Source organism: Aquarana catesbeiana, linkage group LG01, assembly GCF_042186555.1.
Source record: "Aquarana catesbeiana isolate 2022-GZ linkage group LG01, ASM4218655v1, whole genome shotgun sequence".
NCBI classification, from domain to species: Eukaryota; Metazoa; Chordata; class Amphibia; order Anura; family Ranidae; genus Aquarana; species Aquarana catesbeiana.
Window position 1 is genome coordinate 379,935,216 of NC_133324.1, and position 19,037 is coordinate 379,954,252.

Sequence of the window (19,037 nt, forward strand, 5' to 3'; positions counted from 1 at the left end):
AGGGTCCCCAGAGAGCCCCCTCCTTACATCAGGGTCCCCAGAGAGCCCCCTCCTTACATCAAGGTCCCCAGAGAGCCCCCTCCTTACATCAAGGTCCCCAGAGAGCCCCCTCCTTACATCAGGGTCCCCAGAGAAACCCCCCTTACATCAGGGTCCCCAGAGAGCCCCCCCATACATCAAGGTCCCCAGAGAGCCCCCCCATACATCAAGGTCCCCAGAGAGCCCCCCCATACATCAAGGTCCCCAGAGAGCCCCCCCATACATCAAGGTCTCCAGAGAGCCCCACATACATCAGGGTCAACTCCCCAGAGAGCCCCCCTATACATCAGGGTCCCAGAGAGCCCCCCATAGATCTCGGTCCCCAGAAAGCCCCCCAAAGATCTCGGTCCCCAGAGAGCCCCCCCATACATCAGGGTCCCCAGAGAGCCCCCCCATACATCAGGGTCCCCAGAGAGCCCCCCCATACATCAGGGTCCCCAGAGAGCCCCCCCATACACCAGGGTCCCCAGAGAGCCCCCCCATACATCAGGGTCTCCAGAGAGCCCCCCCAAACATCAGGGTCCCCAGAGAGCCTCGTCCTTACATCAGGGTCCCCAGAGAGCCTCCCCCCATACATCAGGGTCCCCAGAGAGCCTTCCCCCATACATCAGGGTCCCCAGAGAGCCTCCTCCTTACATCAGGGTCCCCAGAGAGCCTCCCCCCATACATCAGGGTCCCCAGAGAGCCCCCCCATACATCAGGGTCCCCAGAGAGCCCCCCCCATACATCAGGGTCCCCAGAGAGCCCCCCATACATCAGGGTCCCCAGAGAGCCCCCCCATACATCAGGGTCCCCAGAGAGCCCCCCCCATACATCAGGGTCCCCAGAGAGCCCCCCCCATACATCAGGGTCCCCAGAGAGCCCCCCCATACATCAGGGTCCCCAGAGAGCCCCCCCCATACATCAGGGTCCCCAGAGAGCCCCCCCCATACATCAGGGTCCCAGGGTTGCCAACTGCCAATAAGTTTACTGACAGTTTGTAAAAATCAGTGATTTTTTTACAACTGCCAGTAAATATCAGAGGCTGGTAATTTAATGCTGTGTTGACTTTTTAAGTGTAAATCAAGCAAATTATCTTGTTTTAGGTATTGTGAGTGTTTCCATATCATGTTTATACTGTTCAAATATTCACTGTGTTAGTTTTCAATAGGAGTTCTGCAATTTCTCAGGTTGCCAGTAAAAACATGTTCTCCGCCAGTAAATTTTCCATGTTTTGTCAGTAAAAAATGCTGCAGGAGGTTGGCAACCCTGCAGGGTCCCCAGAGAGCCCCCCCCATACATCAGGGTCCCCAGAGAGCCCCCCCATACATCAGGGTCCCCAGAGAGCCCCCCATACATCAGGGTCCCCAGAGAGCCCCCCCATACATCAGGGTCCCCAGAGAGCCCCCCCATACATCAGGGTCCCCAGAGAGCCCCCCCCATACATCAGGGTCCCCAGAGAACCCCCCATACATCAGGGTCCCCAGACTTAACCCCCCCAGAGGTTCCCCTGTACCTGGCTGTGCACCTCCAACCCAAGGGGGAGGTGGGAGGTGGCGATCGGCAGTTCTATGGTGCCTGTGGATCTCACTGGGGCTTGTAGTCCTCCTTCTGATTCTGTACAGTGGATAGGGGAGGGGCCTCTGACCCGGGCAGCAGTCGGCAACAGCGTACAAGCAGAGAGTGAAACTTGTAGCTGCCCGGGTCAGAGGCCCCTCCCCTTTCCACTCTACAATCTGGAGGAGAAATACAAGTCCCCGGGAGATGCTGCGAGCACCATAGAGCTGCTGATCGCCGCCTCCCACTCCCCTCACTGCATCCCAAACTGAAAGAGGAGATGCCCGCCTCACCCCCCCGCACCCCCCCCCGCGGCAGTCGGCAGAACGGCTCCACCGCAGCACGCCCAGCAGCATACCCCTAGATCCGACGAGCATGTCTCCCGGGCCCCCTACTGGCTGCGGGCCCTCGGTCGGCGTCCGATCGACCGAATGGTCAGTCCGCCCCTGGAGTGTGTGTTCTTCTCCCTCCCTTGTTTGTTCATCCATACTATATCACATTTTGTACATATGGTTCATTGTCCTTTTAAACATTATTCACACTCCAATTGTATGTATTCTCTGACATATCTTTTTGTATTTTAGACCCAATATACATGTAAAAAAACTTGTTGAACCCTCAGCCCCTGACGAAGGTATCTGAATACTTCATACCGGAAACGCGTCGGGCATCAGGGCATTTACATTGTATGACGTTTATATACACAGAGGTTAGTTTTTGTTTTTGTCTGTCTGTTTACTAGGTGATATGTGTTATGCACCCTTGTGATGTGTAAATTTCATATGTATTTTATTCTATATTATTAAAGACATTTTTTACATACACTGAGTGGATGGTCCGTTAAAGTCCCACTTGAGGGGGTGTTCTTTCCATTGTTCCTATTTACAGGGATGGGACCATTTCACTCTATGTGACATGATGGGAGCCTCTTTCCTTTTTCTCAGAGAGTTCTTTGCCATGAGGTGCCATGTTGAGCTTCCAGTGACGAGTATGAGAGAGTGATAACACCAAATTTAACACTCCTGATCCCCATTCATACCTTAGACCTTGTAACACTAACGAGTCACATGACACCAGGGAGGGAAAATGGCTAATTAAGCCCAATTTAAACATTTTCACTTAGGGGTGTACTCACTTTTGTTGCCAGCAGTTTAGACATTATTGGCTGTATGTTGAGTTATTTTGAGGAGACGGCAAATTTACACTGTCATACAAGTTGTACACTCACTACTTTACATTTTAGCAAAGTGTAATTTCTTCAGTGTTGTCACATGAAAAGATATATTAAAATATTTACAAAAATGTGAGGGGTGTACTCACGTGTGCGATACTGTATATATCTATATACAGTATTTTACAAAAGTGAGTACACCCCTCACATTTTTGTAAATATTTTATTACATCTTTTCATGTGACAACACTGAAGAAATGACACTTTGCTACAATGTAAAGTAGTGCGTGTACAGCTTTTATGACAGTGTAAATTTGCTATCCCCTCAAAATAACTCAACATACAGCCATTAATGTCTAAACAGCTGGCAACAAAAGAGTACACCCCTAAGTGAAAATGTCCAAATTGGGCCCAAAATGTCAATATTTTGTGTGGCCTCCATTATTTTCCAGCACTGCCTTAACCCTCTTGGGCATGGAGTTCACCAGAGCCTCACAGGTTGCCAATGGAGTTCTCTTCCATTCCTCCATGACAACATCATGGAGCTGATGGATGTTAGATACCTTGCGCTACTCCACCTTCCGTTTGAGGATGATCCACAGATGCTCAATAGGGTTTAGATCTGGAGACATGCTTAGCCAGCCCATAACCTTACCCTCCGCTTCTTTAGCAAGGCAGTGGTCATATTGGAGGTGTGTTTGGGGTCGTTATGTTGGAATACTGCCCTGTGGCCCAGTCTTTGAAGGGAGGGGGATCATGCTCTGCTTCAGTATGTAACAGTACATGTTGGCATTTATGATTCCCTCAATGAACTGTAGCTCCCAGTTCCGGCAGCACTTATGCAGCCCCAGACCATGACACTCCCACCATTATGCTTGACTGTAGGCAAGACACACTGACCCCACCCCTTCCACCTCTGCAGCAATGCTGGCAGCACTCATATGTCTATTAGGGATGAACTTTATGTTCGGGTTGAACATGAGTTCGACACGAACATTGGGTGTTCCCCCAAAAAACATTATGGGGCGCTCGCGCCAAATTCGAGTAATGCCCCATAATGCTCTGCGAGAGCGCAGTGCATTTCTGTATGGTGATTGACCAAAGCATGCACCATGACCTGCATGATTTGGCCAATCCCAGTGCCCTCAGCTAAGAGCCATAATTGGCTAAAGGCAGGGTACCTTTTGTGACAGACTCACCCGGGACAGAGGCTTTTGGAGGGGACTGAATGCTAGCCTCTCACCTACCGATTATGGGCCCTGCCATTTGTGGGAACAGTGCGCTTTGTGAGCTGTATGCCTGGGGGGACCCTTGAGGTGGTGTTACCTTGGATTCGGGTCCTTTTCCCCCAGGACACACAGACTCTGGGAACCCTGTGTATGCCATATTGGAAATGGTGACTGGGAGGGTATGTCTTCGATTGCTTAAAATGGGACAGTAATATTTATCCACAATATCTCCCAGGATATATGTAAAGACTATTCTTGGTTTGGTTGATTCTGAACTTAACATGTTAAAAGAGCTGATCACATTGGCCTCTAGAACTGGGTAGGAGCCGGGCAGTCTACTCCTACTATAGTTTGTTGCCTACTAGGCAGAGGGGGGGGAGAGATCACTGTTTGTATTAATTGTAATTAGCTTCTGCTATTGTGAGAAGGTGTCCTGTGTTTATACTAATGTGTGAAGCTCGGTGACAACAAGTCTGACCTGTAGTAAAATCCTGATTAATCCTAACAATGCTACAGAGGGCACGGAGTCACATCGGCTGCTTTAAGGGATTAGTTGATTAGCTCATGTTAATTCTGTTTCTGGTTAATGTTAGAGTAATATGAGCAGGGAACCTCCTCTTTAACTGTATATAAAGACTTGAATTTTGGTTCTAATAAAAGAGTCCATGTTTAGCAACTAAACAAGTACTGTCTTGTTTTGTGCTTGTGAGCAGTTGGAATATCTGATATCTATATCCAGACTGGAAGGAAGTGGTATATGATGAAAGCACTCAAGCGGAGTGTGGGACGTTCCGTTACATTGGTGGCAGCAGTGGGACGATTCCTGCAGTCTGGGACATCCAAACCTCCACCTGGATCCAAGGTCCGGATAGCAGGAAAGGAGAGGAACAGATACCAGCCGCCATGGAAGAGGAATTTGGAAGGAGATTGCGAGAGATGCAGATACAGCACAGAGGACCAGTATCGGAGCAGGTCCTGCTGGGATGGTTTGATTCTATCCACTGCTAACTCTGGAAGGAAGCGCTAGCCCGTGAGCAGTTACACCAGGGAAAATTCTCCCCTCTATCCAGGAAAGGTACTGGTCACAGCATGGATTGAGGGTGCTGTTTATGGGAGAAAAAAAAAAACGCACAAGGAGTCAACAGCGGAATTAAGCAGGCTGGTCTAAACAAAGATGCGGTGGCATGTATCCCAAGCATGCCCTTGCATAGCGATGACAGCCCAACAGAAGGTTTTGGCTATGGCAGCCTGGGACTGTTGTATGTGAAGCTGACAGGGGACCCTAACTTTGGGAGTGATTTGGAGTGGCTGTTGGATGAAATCATGGATTTCAGAGAAGGGCTACTGAACGTCTCGGAAGTGCACTGGGCACAGGAAGATAGAGTTTCTGGCCATGCAGGAATGGGAGCTGGAGATCGCCTACAAACGGCTGCTAGACTCTGCTCAGTGCCAGGGCTGGGCTCTGTTTGCCTGGGACTATCAGGAAATACCAGTTGAGAACTCTGAAATCCTGGCTGAAGAGTTGGCAAGGTGGCATAGTAACAGTGCTTTGTCCACCTGCCCCCACAGCTATGGACGCAGAGGTCTTATGGCGGATGCAGCAAGTGCTTACTGACCTTGACGATCCTGTTGATCCTGTTGATCTTGGATGGAGGAATGTGCCTGTCCAGCAGCATGCCAGAGAATCGGCAGTGGAAAATCTGGAGATTGCCATCCCCAAAGCTGAAGTGCTGACAACAGGGCAGAGCTCTGCTAACCTCTGCCCAGCACCGATAATATCTTCTGGGTTCCACGGACAGGAGATGGTGAACCTCTATCGCCAGACACCAGTTGCAGAGACAGGGGATTTGATATTCTTCTCTGCTGAGGAAGAACAACCTGATGAGCCTCCAGCAGAAGAGATGATATCAGGGCCAAAGTTCACTGTGCTCTGCCCAGCACCAACAGCAGTATCTGTGGAGTTGCAAGGAACTTCCCCAGCTGAAGTGCTGGTCACCAGACAGAGGGTCCAAGACCTCTGCCCCACACCTGTGGCAGTTCTGGAGGCTCAGGGTGAGTGGCAATCACTTCCCAGCAGCAGATACAGGGGGAGAAGGGAGAGGAGGTGTTTGTCATCCCTCCTCAACAGTTGACCAGGGTGGAGGAAGCGGTCTTTCCTCCCCAGCAAAAATCCGTGCACCTGGGAGACAGTATCGGAGACATGTCATCCCAGCAGCCAGATGAGGGAATGGAAAAGGAAGCAGCCAGCTCACCTCCCCAATGGCAGCTACACAGTTTGGGAGTGGAGGAATCCAGCCTCCTGCCCCAATGGTTAGCCAGAGCAGAGGATGTGGAGTCCCCAGCAGAAGTGCTGGCAACAGAGCAGAGTGCTACCAACCTCTGCCCAGCTCCGGCAACAACTGTGGAGATCCAGGGAGCCGGGGCATTCGGCCCCTCTCTCCGGTGACAAGCTGATGTAGTGAAGCTGCTACTCCCAGCTGAATCGCTGGCAACAGAGCAGAGTGCCACTGGCCTCTGCCTAGCACCTACAGTTTCTTCTCAGCTTCAGGGAACTGGGGCAGTGGGCCCCTCTGCCCAGCAACAGGCAAAGCCATGGAATGGTAAACACCACCCAGCTGAAGCGCTGACAACTGGACAGAGAGTCAATGACCTCTGCCCCACACCTACTGAGGTCAACTATTGCTTTCAGCCAAGAATGGAGCTCATGTGGACAGACTATGTGAATTCACTCTGCCTGACTGACGCATGTCCAGATCAGGTGGTGGTCTTTAACTTTGTTAGTCAACTTTTGATGGGGGAGAAATGTGACAGACTCACCCGGGACAGAGGCTTTTGGAGGGGACTGAATGCTAGCCTCTTGCCTATCGATTATGGGCCCTGGCATTTGGGGGAACGGTGTGCTTTGTGAGGTGTATGCCTGGGGACCCTTGAGGCGGTGTTACTTTGGATTCGGGTCCTTGTCCCCCAGGACACACAGACTCTGGGAACCCTGTGTATGTCATATTGGAACTGGTGACTGGGAGGGTATGTCTTGGATTGCTTAAAATGGGACAATAATATTTATCCACAATATCTCCCAGGATATATGTAAAGACTATTCTTGGTTTGTTTAATTCTGAACTCAAAATTAGGGATGAGCTGAACACCCCCCTGTTCGGTTCGCACCAGAACATGCGAACAGGCATAAAATTAATTCGAACACGCGAACATCGTTAAAGTCTATGGGACACGAACATGAATAATCAAAAGTGCTCATTTTAAAGGCTTATATGCAAGTTATTGTCATAAAAAGTGTTTGGGGACCTGGGTCCTGCCCCAGGGGACATGTATCAATGCAAAAAAAAGTTTTTAAAAAACAGCCGTTTTTTCGGGAGCAGTGATTTTAACAATGCTTAAAGTGAAACAATAAAAGTATAATATTCTTTTAAATTTTGTACCTGGGGGTGTCTATAGTATGCCTATAAAGGGGCGCATGTTTCCTGTGTTTAGAACAGTCTGACATTTCAAAGGAAAAGAAGTCATTTAAAAACTACTTGCGGCTATTAATGAATTGTTGGTCCGACAATACACATAAAAGTTCATTGCTAAAAACGGCATGGGAATTCCCCACAGGGGAACCCCGAACCAAAATTAAAAAAAAAAAAATAATGACGTGGGGGGTCCCCCTAAATTCCATACCAGGCCCTTCAGGTCTGGTATGGATATTAAGGGGAACCCCGGCCAAAATTTAAAAAAAAAAAAATAAAAAAAAATAAAAAGGCGTGTTGTCCCCCCAAAAATCCATACCAGACCCTTATCCGAGCACGCAACCTGGCAGGACGCAGGAAAAGAGGAGGTGACAATAGCTCCCCCCTCTTGAACCATACCAGGCCACATGCCCGCAACATTGGGAGGGTGCTTTGGGGTAGCCCCCCAAAACACCTTGTCCCCATGTTGATGGGGACAAGGGCCTCATCCCCACAACCCTTGCCCGGTTGTTGTGGGGGTCTGCTGGCGGGGGGCTTATCGGAATCTGGAAGCCCCCTTTAACAAGGGGACCCCCAGATCCCGGCCCTCCCCCTGTATGAAATAGTAAGGGGGTACAAAAGTACCTCTACCATTTCACAAAAAAAGTGTCAAAAGTGTCAAAAATGTTAAAAATTACAAGAGTTTTTGACAATATTTTGTACCCCTTACCATTTCACACAGGGGGGAGGGCCAGGATCTGGGGGTCCCCTTGTTAAAGGGGGCTTTCAGATTCCGATAAGCCCCCCACAGACCCCCACAACCACCGGGCAAGGATTGTGAGGATAAGGCCCTTGTCCCCAAAGCACCCTCACAATGTTGAGGGCATGTGGCCTGGTATGGTTCAGGAGGGGGGGCGCCCTCTCGCCCCCCCTCTTTTCCTACGGCCTGCCAGGTTGCATGCTCGGATAAGGGTCTGGTATGGATTTTAGGGGGGACCCCACGCCTTTTTTTTAATTTTGGCACGGGGTTCCCCTTAAAATCCATACCAGGCCTGAAGGGCCTGGTATGGAATTTAGGGGGACCCCCACGTCTTTTAAATTTCGGTTCGGGTTCCCCCTGTGGGGAATTCCCATGCCGTTTTTATCAATGAACTTTTATGTGTATTGTCGGACCGGCAATTCATTAATAGCTGCGAGTAGTTTTAAATGACTTTTTTTCATTTGAAATGTCATTTTGCTGTCAGACTGTTCTAAACATGGGAAACATGCGCCCCTTTACAGGCATACTATAGACACCCCCCAGGTAAGAAATTTAAAGGAATATTACACTTTTATTGTTTCACTTTAAGCATTATTAAAATCACTGCTCCCAAAAAAACTGCAGTTTTTAAAACTTTTTTTTGCATTGCTACATGCCCCTGGGGCAGGACCCGGGTCCCCAAGCATTTTTTATGACAATACCATGCATATAAGGGAAGAAAAAAGTCCAGACAGCCGCACACCAGGAGAATATAATCCAACGAAATTTCTTTATTGTAAAATCAGGAACAAATCATGTACAAAGCACCATGGATAGAATGTACAGATAATCAGCTAACGCGTTTCACGCTCTGCGGAGGGCTTATTATAGTAAGCGCTTCGCAGAGCGTGAAATGCGTTAGCTGATTATCTGTACATTCTATCCATGGTGCTTTGTACATGATTTGTTCCTGATTTTACAATAAAGAAATTTCGTTGGATTATATTCTCCTGGTGTGCGGCTGTCCAGACTTTTTTCTTCCCTCACAACATGGGTTAGCATTAGCCAGCACCTGGCGTTTTTCAACTCTGGAGAGCAACATTCAGTTTATACCTGGTTTGGCTACAACCTGGTGCGGGGAAAATGCTTGACCATGCATATAAGCCTTTAAAATTTGCACTTTTGATTTCTCCCATAGACTTTTAAAGGGTGTTCCGCGGCTTTCAATTTTGCCGCGAACACCCCAAAAATTGTTCACTGTTCGGCGAATTGCCGATATTCGAGTCGAACATGAGTTCGACTCGAACTCGAAGCTCATCACTACTCAACATGTTAGTTCAGAGAGCTGATCACATTGTCCTCTAGAACTGGGTAGGAGCCGGACAGTCTACTCCTACTATAGTTTGTTGCCTACTAGGCTGAAGGGGGGGGGATCAGGGGGAGATCACTGTTTGGATTGTTAATTGTAATTAGCTCCTGCTATTGTGATAAGGTGTCCTGTGTTTATACTAATGTGTGAAGCTCGGTGACAACAAGTCTGACCTGTAGTGAAATCCTGATTAATCCTAACAATGCTCCAGAGGGCACGGAGTTTTAGCTTTAAGGGATTCATTGATTAGCTCATGTTGATTCTGTTTCTGGTTACAGTTGTATTGTTAGAGTAATATGATCTTGTTTTGTGCTTGTGTGAGGTTGGAATATCTGATACCTATATCCAGACTGGGAGGAAGCGGTATATGGTGAAAGCACTCAAACGGAGTGTGGGACATTCCGTTACACCTTTGGCCAATCATGGCTCAGGGGGAGTGGAAGTCCTCGCCCCACACTATATAAGGCTGCCTGCACGTCAGGCCCGTGTAGTGTGTTGGCGTGGACAGAGAGAGTCATTTAGATTAGCCAGGCTAGTTATCTGTAAAATTTATATATAATATATATATGTACACATACACACATACATACACATATATATATATATATATATATATATATATATATATATATATATATATATATATATATATATATATATATATACACACACACACACACACACACACATATACATACACACACTGCATCCAGTGTAGCCAAGCCTATATCTGACTGCAGGCCATTGCTGGTGTACTTTTTCTAATATACTTCAGGCGGTGTACACAGTATCGTGCACCCATACTGCAGTTGCTACTACTTTTCTGGTGTTGTACACAATATAGTGTGTGGTTTTGCTAAACAAAATTTACAGCATGTCTGGAAGGCCACCAAGGAGATGCAGATGCTCACAGGCCACTAAAAGAGGGCAAGCAGCCTGTGTCTACAATCAACGATGCAGGTCGTGGACACGGTGCATGCTCGGCATGTGGCCGTGGGACACGCTTGTCCTTTTTTTCTGCAGCTGGCCGTGTTATTGAGCCACAACATGCATTAGAATTGGGGGAATGGATAACAGAGTCGTCCTCAGCCTCCTCATCCTCTGTCACCCAGGGTAGTTTGCCTGCCAATGCAGCTGCCAAAGTGGCCTATTCCATCAGCTCCATGTCAGTCACTCCTTCCCTAGCCCCACCATCATGCACGGAGGAGTCCCCCGAACTATTCGACCACAGTGTCGGGATACATGCTGCAGGAGGATGCGCAGCGATTAGAAGACGCCGATGATGGTACCCAGGTTGAGGAAGGGAGTAACATCAGCCTAGAGAGGGGGTGCCCAAGAAGGACAAGAAACTGGCAGTCATGTTCCCCGAGCTGCAGCATACTGCCAAGTTTGCGCCGGTGATGAGGAGGGAGGGGATGATGAGGTCACTGACTCTACTTGGGTGCTTGGAGGAGGAGGAGCCACATCTCCAACGAGGCAGGATGCCCTCCAGGGGGCAGCTTAAGGGCAGCCACCCTATTGCATCACACTGCAGAGCTAAGCGGGTGCAGGGCACTGCTGACTCCCCACATATTTTGAAAAGTTCTTTGGTGTGGGCCTTTTTTGACACGTGTGCAGCAGATCGCACTGTTGCTGTTTGCAACATATGTCTGTCTGAAGCATATCAAGCGTGGCCAAAACAGCATCCGCTTGGGCACCACATGCTTGACCAGACATATGACGACCTCCCATGCAGTCAGTTGGCAACAGCACTTAAAGGACCCACATCAAAGAACAAGGCGGACCTCTCCTTGCTCCTCATCAGTTGGGATCTCCAACCTCACTATACCTCCAGTCCTCTCAGAAACCTGCACTGAGAGGAATTAAGGTATAGAAATAGGTGTCCCAAGTACTTGCAGCCAATCTGCTAGCGGTACACCAACATCCGATTTTAGTAGACAAATTTCCCTACCCCAGTTATTAAACCATCGAAAGAAATTCGGTCCCAGCCATACACACGCTCAGCGTCTGATTGCTAGCTTGGCCAAATTGCTGGTAGACTTTGCCCCCTTTTGTGAACTTGTACAACGTGCGGTACCTCAGTGGTAGGTTCCCAAACACCATTTCTTTTCACAGAAGGCTATTCCAACTCTCTACCAGCATGTGGAAGGCAATGTCTTGGCCTCGTTGGACAGGGCAGTCAGCAGTAAGGTGCATATTACCACTGACTCATGGTCCAGCAGGCATGGACAGGGATGTTACCTTTCGTTCACGGCGCACTGGGTAACTCTGCTGGCAGCTGTGAAGGATGCAGGACAGGGTTCATTATTGTTGGAGCATGTTCTGCCACCACGCCTCCAAAATGCTAGTGGTGATTCTGCCACAGCTCTCTCCTCCACTCCCTCCTCTTCTTCCTCTATGGCCTCTTCCTCTGCAGATTTGTCCTCTCAACCAGCGGTGCTCCATAGGCATTCAAGGGGCTACGCAAGCACTCAGGCAAAAAGATGCCATGCGGTGCTTGAGTTGGTCTGCTTAGGGGACAGGAGCCCCATTGGGGCAGAGATTCTGTCAGCTCTGCAGGGGCAGGCTCAGAGGTGGTTGACGCCATGCCAGCTTCAGCCAGGAATTGTGTATGCGACAATGGCACCAACCTCCTCTCCGCCCTCAGGACAGGGACACTTGACCCATGTTCCCTATTTGGCTCATGTCCTGAATTTGGTAGTGCAGCAGTTCTTGAGCAGGTACCCGGGCTTACAGGATCTCCTGAGGCAGGTCAGGAAAGACTGTGGTAATTTCCGCCGGTCATATAATGCCAGTGCTCGGCTGGCTGACCTTCAAAGGGAATGCAACCTGCCCAAGAACCACCCACAAGGTGGAACTCAACATTGGCAATGCTGCAGTGGCTGCACACACAGCAGAGGGCCATCAATGAGTACCTGTGCGAGTATAGTACCAGGACAGGGTCAGGGGAGCTTGGCTTTTTTTTGCCACGCCAGTGGCTACAGATCAAGGATGCATGCACTGTCCTATCACCATTTGAGAAGGTCACGAGGATGGTGAGCAGTGACAGTGCATGCATCAGTGATACTGTCCCTCTTGTCCTCCTATTGGAGCACACACTTCATGGAATAATGGACAGGGCACTTGAGGCAGAGGAGGACTTCCTTACCTCTCAAGGGAGGAGGAGGAGGAGGAGGAGGAGGAGGAGGACTTCCTTACCTCTCAAGGGAGGAGGAGGAGGACTTCCTTACCTCTCAGGGGAGGAGGAGGAGGAGGAGGAGGAGGACTTCCTTACCTCTCAAGGGAGGAGGAGGTGGAGGAGGAGGAGGAGGACTTCCTTACCTCTCAGGGGAGGAGGAGAAGGAGGACTTCCTTACCTCTCAGGGGAGGAGGAGGACTTCCTTACCTCTCAAGGGAGGAGGAGGAGGAGGACTTCCTTACCTCTCAAGGGAGGAGGAGGAGGATTTTCCTACCTCTCAAGGGAGGAGGAGGAGGACGATGACTTCCTTACCTCTCAAGGGAGGAGGAGGAGGAGGAGGACGATGACTTCCTTACCTCTCAAGGGAGGAGGAGGAGGAGGACGACGACTTCCTTACCTCTCAAGGGAGGAGGAGGAGGACGACAACTTCCTTACCTCTCAAGGGAGGAGGAGGAGGAGGACTTCCTTACCTCTGAAGGGAGGAGGAGGAGGAGGATCACTTCCTTACCTCTCAAGGGAGGAGGAGGAGGAGGAGGACTTCCTTACCTCTCAAGGGAGGAGGAGGAGGAGGACTTCCTTAACTCTCAAGGGAGGAGGAGGAGGAGGACTTCCTTACCTCTCAAGGGAGGAGGAGGAGAGGAGGAGGAGGAGGAGGAGGGGAGGAGGAGGAGGAGGAGGATGACTTCCTTACCTCTCAAGGGAGGAGGGGGAGGAGGAGGAGGAGGACTTCCTTACCTCTCAAGGGAGGAGGAGGAGGAGGACGACTTCCTTACCTCTCAAGGGAGGAGGAGGAGGAGGAGGAGGAGGACGACGACTTCCTTACCTCTCTAGGGAGGAGGAGGAGGAGGATGACTTCCTTACCTCTCAAGGGAGGAGGAGGAGGAGGACGACGACGACTTCCTTACCTCTCAAGGGAGGAGGAGGAGGAGCAGGAGGATGACTTCCTTACCTCTCAAGGGAGGAGGAGGAGGACGACTTCCTTACCTCTCAAGGGAGGAGGAGGAGTAGGAGGAGGACGAGGAGGAGGACTTCCTTACCTCTCAAGGGAGGAGGAGGAGGAGTAGGACTTCCTTACCTCTCAAGGGAGGAGGAGGAGGAGGAGGAGGAGGAGGACTTCCTTACCTCTCAAGGGAGGAGGAGGAGGAGGACGACTTCCTTACCTCTCAATGGAGGAGGAGGAGGAGGAGGAGGACTTCCTTACCTCTCAAGGGAGGAGGAGGAGGAGGACGATGACTTCCTTACCTCTCAAGGGAGGAGGAGGAGGAGGACTTCCTTACCTCTCAAGGGAGGAGGACGACGACTTCCTTACCTCTCAAGGGAGGAGGAGGAGGAGGACGACGACTTTCTTACCTCTCAAGGGAGGAGGAGGAGGACGACAACTTCCTTACCTCTCAAGGGAGGAGGAGGAGGATGACTTCCTTACCTCTTAAGGGAGGAGGAGGAGGAGGACGACGACTTCCTTACCTCTCAAGGGAGGAGGAGGAGGAGGACGACTTCCTTACCTCTCAAGGGAGAAGGAGGAGGAGGATGACTTCCTTACCTCTCAAGGGAGGAGGAGGAGGAGGAGGATGACTTCCTTACCTCTCAAGGGAGGAGGAGGAGGAAGACGACGACTTCCTTACCTCTCAAGGGAGGAGGAGGAGGATGACGACTTCCTTACCTCTCAAGGGAGGAGGAGGAGGATGACGACTTCCTTACCTCTCAAGGGAGGAGGAGGAGGAGGAGGATGACTTCCTTGCCTCTCAAGGGAGGAGGAGGACTTTATTACCTCTCAAGGGAGGAGGAGGACGAGGACGACGACTTCCTTACCTCTCAAGGGAGGAGGAGGAGGAAGACGACGACTTCCTTACCTCTCAAGGGAGGAGGAGGAGGAGGACGACGACTTCCTTACCTCTCAAGGGAGGAGGAGGAGGATGACTTCCTTACCTCTCAAGGGAGGAGGAGGAGGACTTTATTACCTCTCAAGGGAGGAGGAGGACGAGGACGACGACTTCCTTACCTCTCAAGGGAGGAGGAGGACTTCCTTACCTCTCAAGGGAGGAGGAGGAGGAGGACTTTCTTACCTCTCAAGGGAGGAGGAGGATGACGACTTCCTTACCTCTCAAGGGAGGAGGAAGACTTCTTTACCTCTCAAGGGAGGAGGAGGAGGTGGACGAGGATGACTTCCTTACCTCTCAAGGGGGGAGGAGGAGGAGGACGATGACTTCCTTACCTCTCAAGGGAGGAGGAGGAGGAGGAGGAGGAGGAGGCAGAGTACTTCCTTACCTGGAGGAGGAGGAGGCAAAGTACTTCCTTACCTGGAGGAGGAGGAGGCAGAGGACTTCCTTACCTCGAGGAGGAGGAGGACTTCCTTACCTCTCAAGGGAGGAGGAGGAGGACTTCCTTACCTCTCAAGGGAGGAGGAGGAGGACTTCCTTACCTCTCAAGGGAGGAGGAGGAGGACTTCCTTACCTCTCAAGGGAGGAGGAGGAAGACTTCCTTACCTCTCAAGGGAGGAGGAGGAGGACTTCCTTACCTCTCAAAGAAGGAGGAGGAGGACTGCCTTACCTCTCAAGGGAGGAGGAGGAGGAGGACTTCCTTACCTCTCAAGGGAGGAGGAGGACGACAAGGAGGACTTCCTTACCTGGAGGAGGAGGAGGAGGAGGAGGACGAGGACGAGGACAAGGAGGAGGACGACTTCCTTACCTCTCAAGGGAGGAGGAGGAGGAGGAGGACGACTTCCTTACCTCTCAAGGGAGGAGGAGGAGGACGAGGACTTTCTTACCTCTCAAGGGAGGAGGACAAGGACAAGGATGAGGAGGAGGTGGACGAGGAGGAGGAGGATGAGGAGGACTTCCTTACCTCTCAAGGGAGGAGGACGAGGACGACTTCCTTACCTCTCAAGGGAGGAGGAGGAGGACAAGGACGAGGAGGAGGAGGGAGGACTTCCTTACCTCTCAAGGAGGAGGAGGAGGACGAGGAGGAGGAGGGAGGACTTCCTTACCTCTGGAGGAGGAGGAGGAGGAGGAGGAGGAGGGAGGACTTCCTTACCTCTGGGAGGAGGAGGAGGAGGAGGAGGGAGGACATCCTTACCTCTGAAGGAGGAGGAGGAGGAGGAAGGACTTCCTTACCTCTGGAGGAGGAGGAGGAGAAGGAGGAGGAGGAGGAGGGAGGACTTCCTTACCTCTGGAGGAGGAGGAGGAGGGAGGACATCCTTACCTCTGGGGGAGGAGGAGGGAGGACTTCCTTACCTCTGGAGGAGGAGGAGGAGGAGGAGGAGGAGGGAGGACCTCCTTACCTCTGGAGGAGGAGGAGGAGGAGGAGGGCGAGGATGAGGACGAGGACGACTTCCTTACCTCTGGAGATGGAAGACTTCCTTACCTCTGGAGGAGGATGACTTCCTTATCTCTCAAGGGGGGAAGAGGAGGAGGACTTCCTTACCACTCAAGGGAGGAGGAGGAGGACTTCCTTACCTCTGGAGGAGGAGGAGGAGGACTTCCTTACCTCTCAAGGGGGGAGGAGGAGGAGGACTTCCTTACCTCTCAAGGGAGGAGGAAGATGAGGAGGAGGAGGACAAGGACTTCCTTACCTCTGGAGGAGGAGGAGGAGGAGGACAAGCACTTCCTTACCTCTGGAGGAGGAGGAGGAGGACTTCCTTACCTCTGGAGGAGGAGGAGGAGGACTTCCTTACCTCTCAAGGGGGGAGGAGGAGGAGGACTTCCTTACCTCTCAAGGGAGGAGGAAGATGAGGAGGAGGAGGACAAGGACTTCCTTACCTCTGGAGGAGGAGGAGGAGGAGGACAAGCAGTTCCTTACCTCTGGAGGAGGAGGAGGACGAGGACTTCCTTACCTCTGGAGGAGGAGGAGGACAAGGACTTCCTTACCTCTGGAGGAGGAGGAGGAAGAGGACTTCCTTACCTCTCAAGGGAGGAGGAGGAGGAGGACTTCCTTACCTCTCAAGGGAGGAGGAGGAGGACTTCCTTACCTCTCAAGGGAGGAGGAGGAGGAGGAGGACTTCCGTATCTCTCAAGGGAGGAGGAGGTTGAGGAGGACGACTTCCTTACCTCTCAAGGGAGGAGGAGGAGGACGACTTCCTTACCTCTCAAGGGAGGAGGAGGAGGACGACTTCCTTACCTCTCAAGGGAGGAGGAGGAGGATGACTTCCTTACCTCTCAAGGCAGGAGGAGGACTTTCTTACCTCTCAAGGGAGGAGGAGGAGGAGGACGAGGACGACGGCTTCCTTACCTCTCTAGGGAGGAGGAGGAGGAGGAGGATGACTTCCTTACCTCTCAAGGGAGGAGGAGGAGGAGGAGGACGACGACTTCCTTACCTCTCAAGGGAGGAGGAGGAGGAGCAGGAGGACGACTTCCTTACCTCTCAAGGGAGGAGGAGGAGGATGACTTCCTTACCTCTCAATGGAGGAGGAGGAGTAGGAGGAGGACTTCCTTACCTCTCAAGGGAGGAGGAGGAGGAGGAGGAGTAGGACTTCCTTACCTCTCAAGGGAGGAGGAGGAGGAGGAGGAGGAGGACTTCCTTACCTCTCAAGGGAGGAGGAGGAGGAGGAGGAGGAGGACGATGACTTCCTTACCTCTCAAGGGAGGAGGAGGAGGAGGAGGAGGACTTCCTTACCTCTCAAGGGAGGAGGAGGAGGACGACGACTTCCTTACCCCTCAAGGGAGGAGGAGGAGGAGGAGGAGGACGACTTCCTTACCTCTCAAGGGAGGAGGAGGAGGAGGACGACTTCCTTACCTCTCAAGGGAGGAGGAGGAGGAGGAGGATGACTTCCTTACCTCTCAAGGGAGGAGGAGGAGGAAGACGACGACTTCCTTACCTCTCAAGGGAGGAAGAGGAGGATGACGACTTCCTTACCTCTCAAGGGAGGAGGAGGAGGAGGATGACTTCCTTACCTCTCAAGGGAGGAGGAGGACGAGGACGACGACTTCCTTACCTCTCAAGGGAGGAGGAGGAGGAAGACGACGACTTCCTTACCTCTCAAGGGAGGAGGAGGAGGACGACAACTTCCTTACCTCTCAAGGGAGGAGGAGGAGGACGACGACTTCCTTACCTCTCAAGGGAGGAGGAGGAGGAGGACTTTATTACCTCTCAAGGGAGGAGGAGGACGAGGATGACGACTTCCTTACCTCTCAAGGGAGGAGGAGGACTTCCTTACCTCTCAAGGGAGGAGGAGGACTTTCTTACCTCTCAAGGGAGGAGGAGGATGACGACTTCCTTACCTCTCAAGGGAGGAGGAGGACTTTCTTACCTCTCAAAGGAGGAGGAGGATGACGACTTCCTTACCTCTCAAGGGAGGAGGAGGACTTCCTTACCTCTCAAGGGAGGAGGAGGAGGACGACGACTTCCTTACCTCTCAAGGGAGGAGGAGGAGGATGACTTCCTTAACTCTCAAGGGAGGAGGAGGAGGAGGACTTTATTACCTCTCAAGGGAGGAGGAGGATGACGACTTCCTTACCTCTCAAGGGAGGAGGAGGACTTCCTTACCTCTCAAGGGAGGAGGAGGAGGAGGCAGAGTACTTCCTTACCTGGAGGAGGAGGAGGAGGCAAAGTACTTCCTTACCTGGAGGAGGAGAAGGCAGAGGACTTCCTTACCTCGAGGAGGAGGAGGACTTCCTTACCTCTCAAGGGAGGAGGAGGAGGAGGATTTTCTTACCTCTCAAGGGAGGAGGAGGAGGACTTCCTTACCTCTCAAGGGAGGAGGAGGAGGACTGCCTTAGCTCTCAAGGGAGGAGGAGGAGGACTGCCTTACCTCTCAAGGGAGGAGGAGGAGGAGGAGGAGGAGGACTTCCTTACCTCTCGAGGGTGGAGGAGGAGGAGGAGGACTTCCTTACCTCTCAAGAGAGGAGGAGGAGGACGAAGACAAGGAGGACTTCCTTACCTGGAGGAGGAGGAGGACGAGGAGGAGGACAACTTCCTTACCTCTCAAGGGAGGAGGAGGAGGAGGAGGACGACGACTTCCTTACCTCTCAAGGGAGGAGGAGGAGGAGGACGACGAGGACAAGGATGAGGAGGAGGTGGACGAGGAGGACGAGGAGGACGAGGAGGCCTTCCTTACCTCTCAAGGGAGGAGGACGAGGATGACTTCCTTACCTCTCAAGGGAGGAGGAGGACAAGGACGAGGAGGAGGAGGGAGGACTTCCTTACCTCTCAAGGGAGGAGGAGGAGGAGGAGGACAAGGAGGAGGAGGGAGGACTTTCTTACCTCTGGAGGAGGAGGAGGAGGATGACTTCCTTACCTCTCAAGGGAGGAGGAGGAGGAGGAGGATGAGGACGAGGAGGGAGGACTTTCTTACCTCTGGAGGAGGAGGAGGACGACGACTTCCTTACCTCTCAAGGG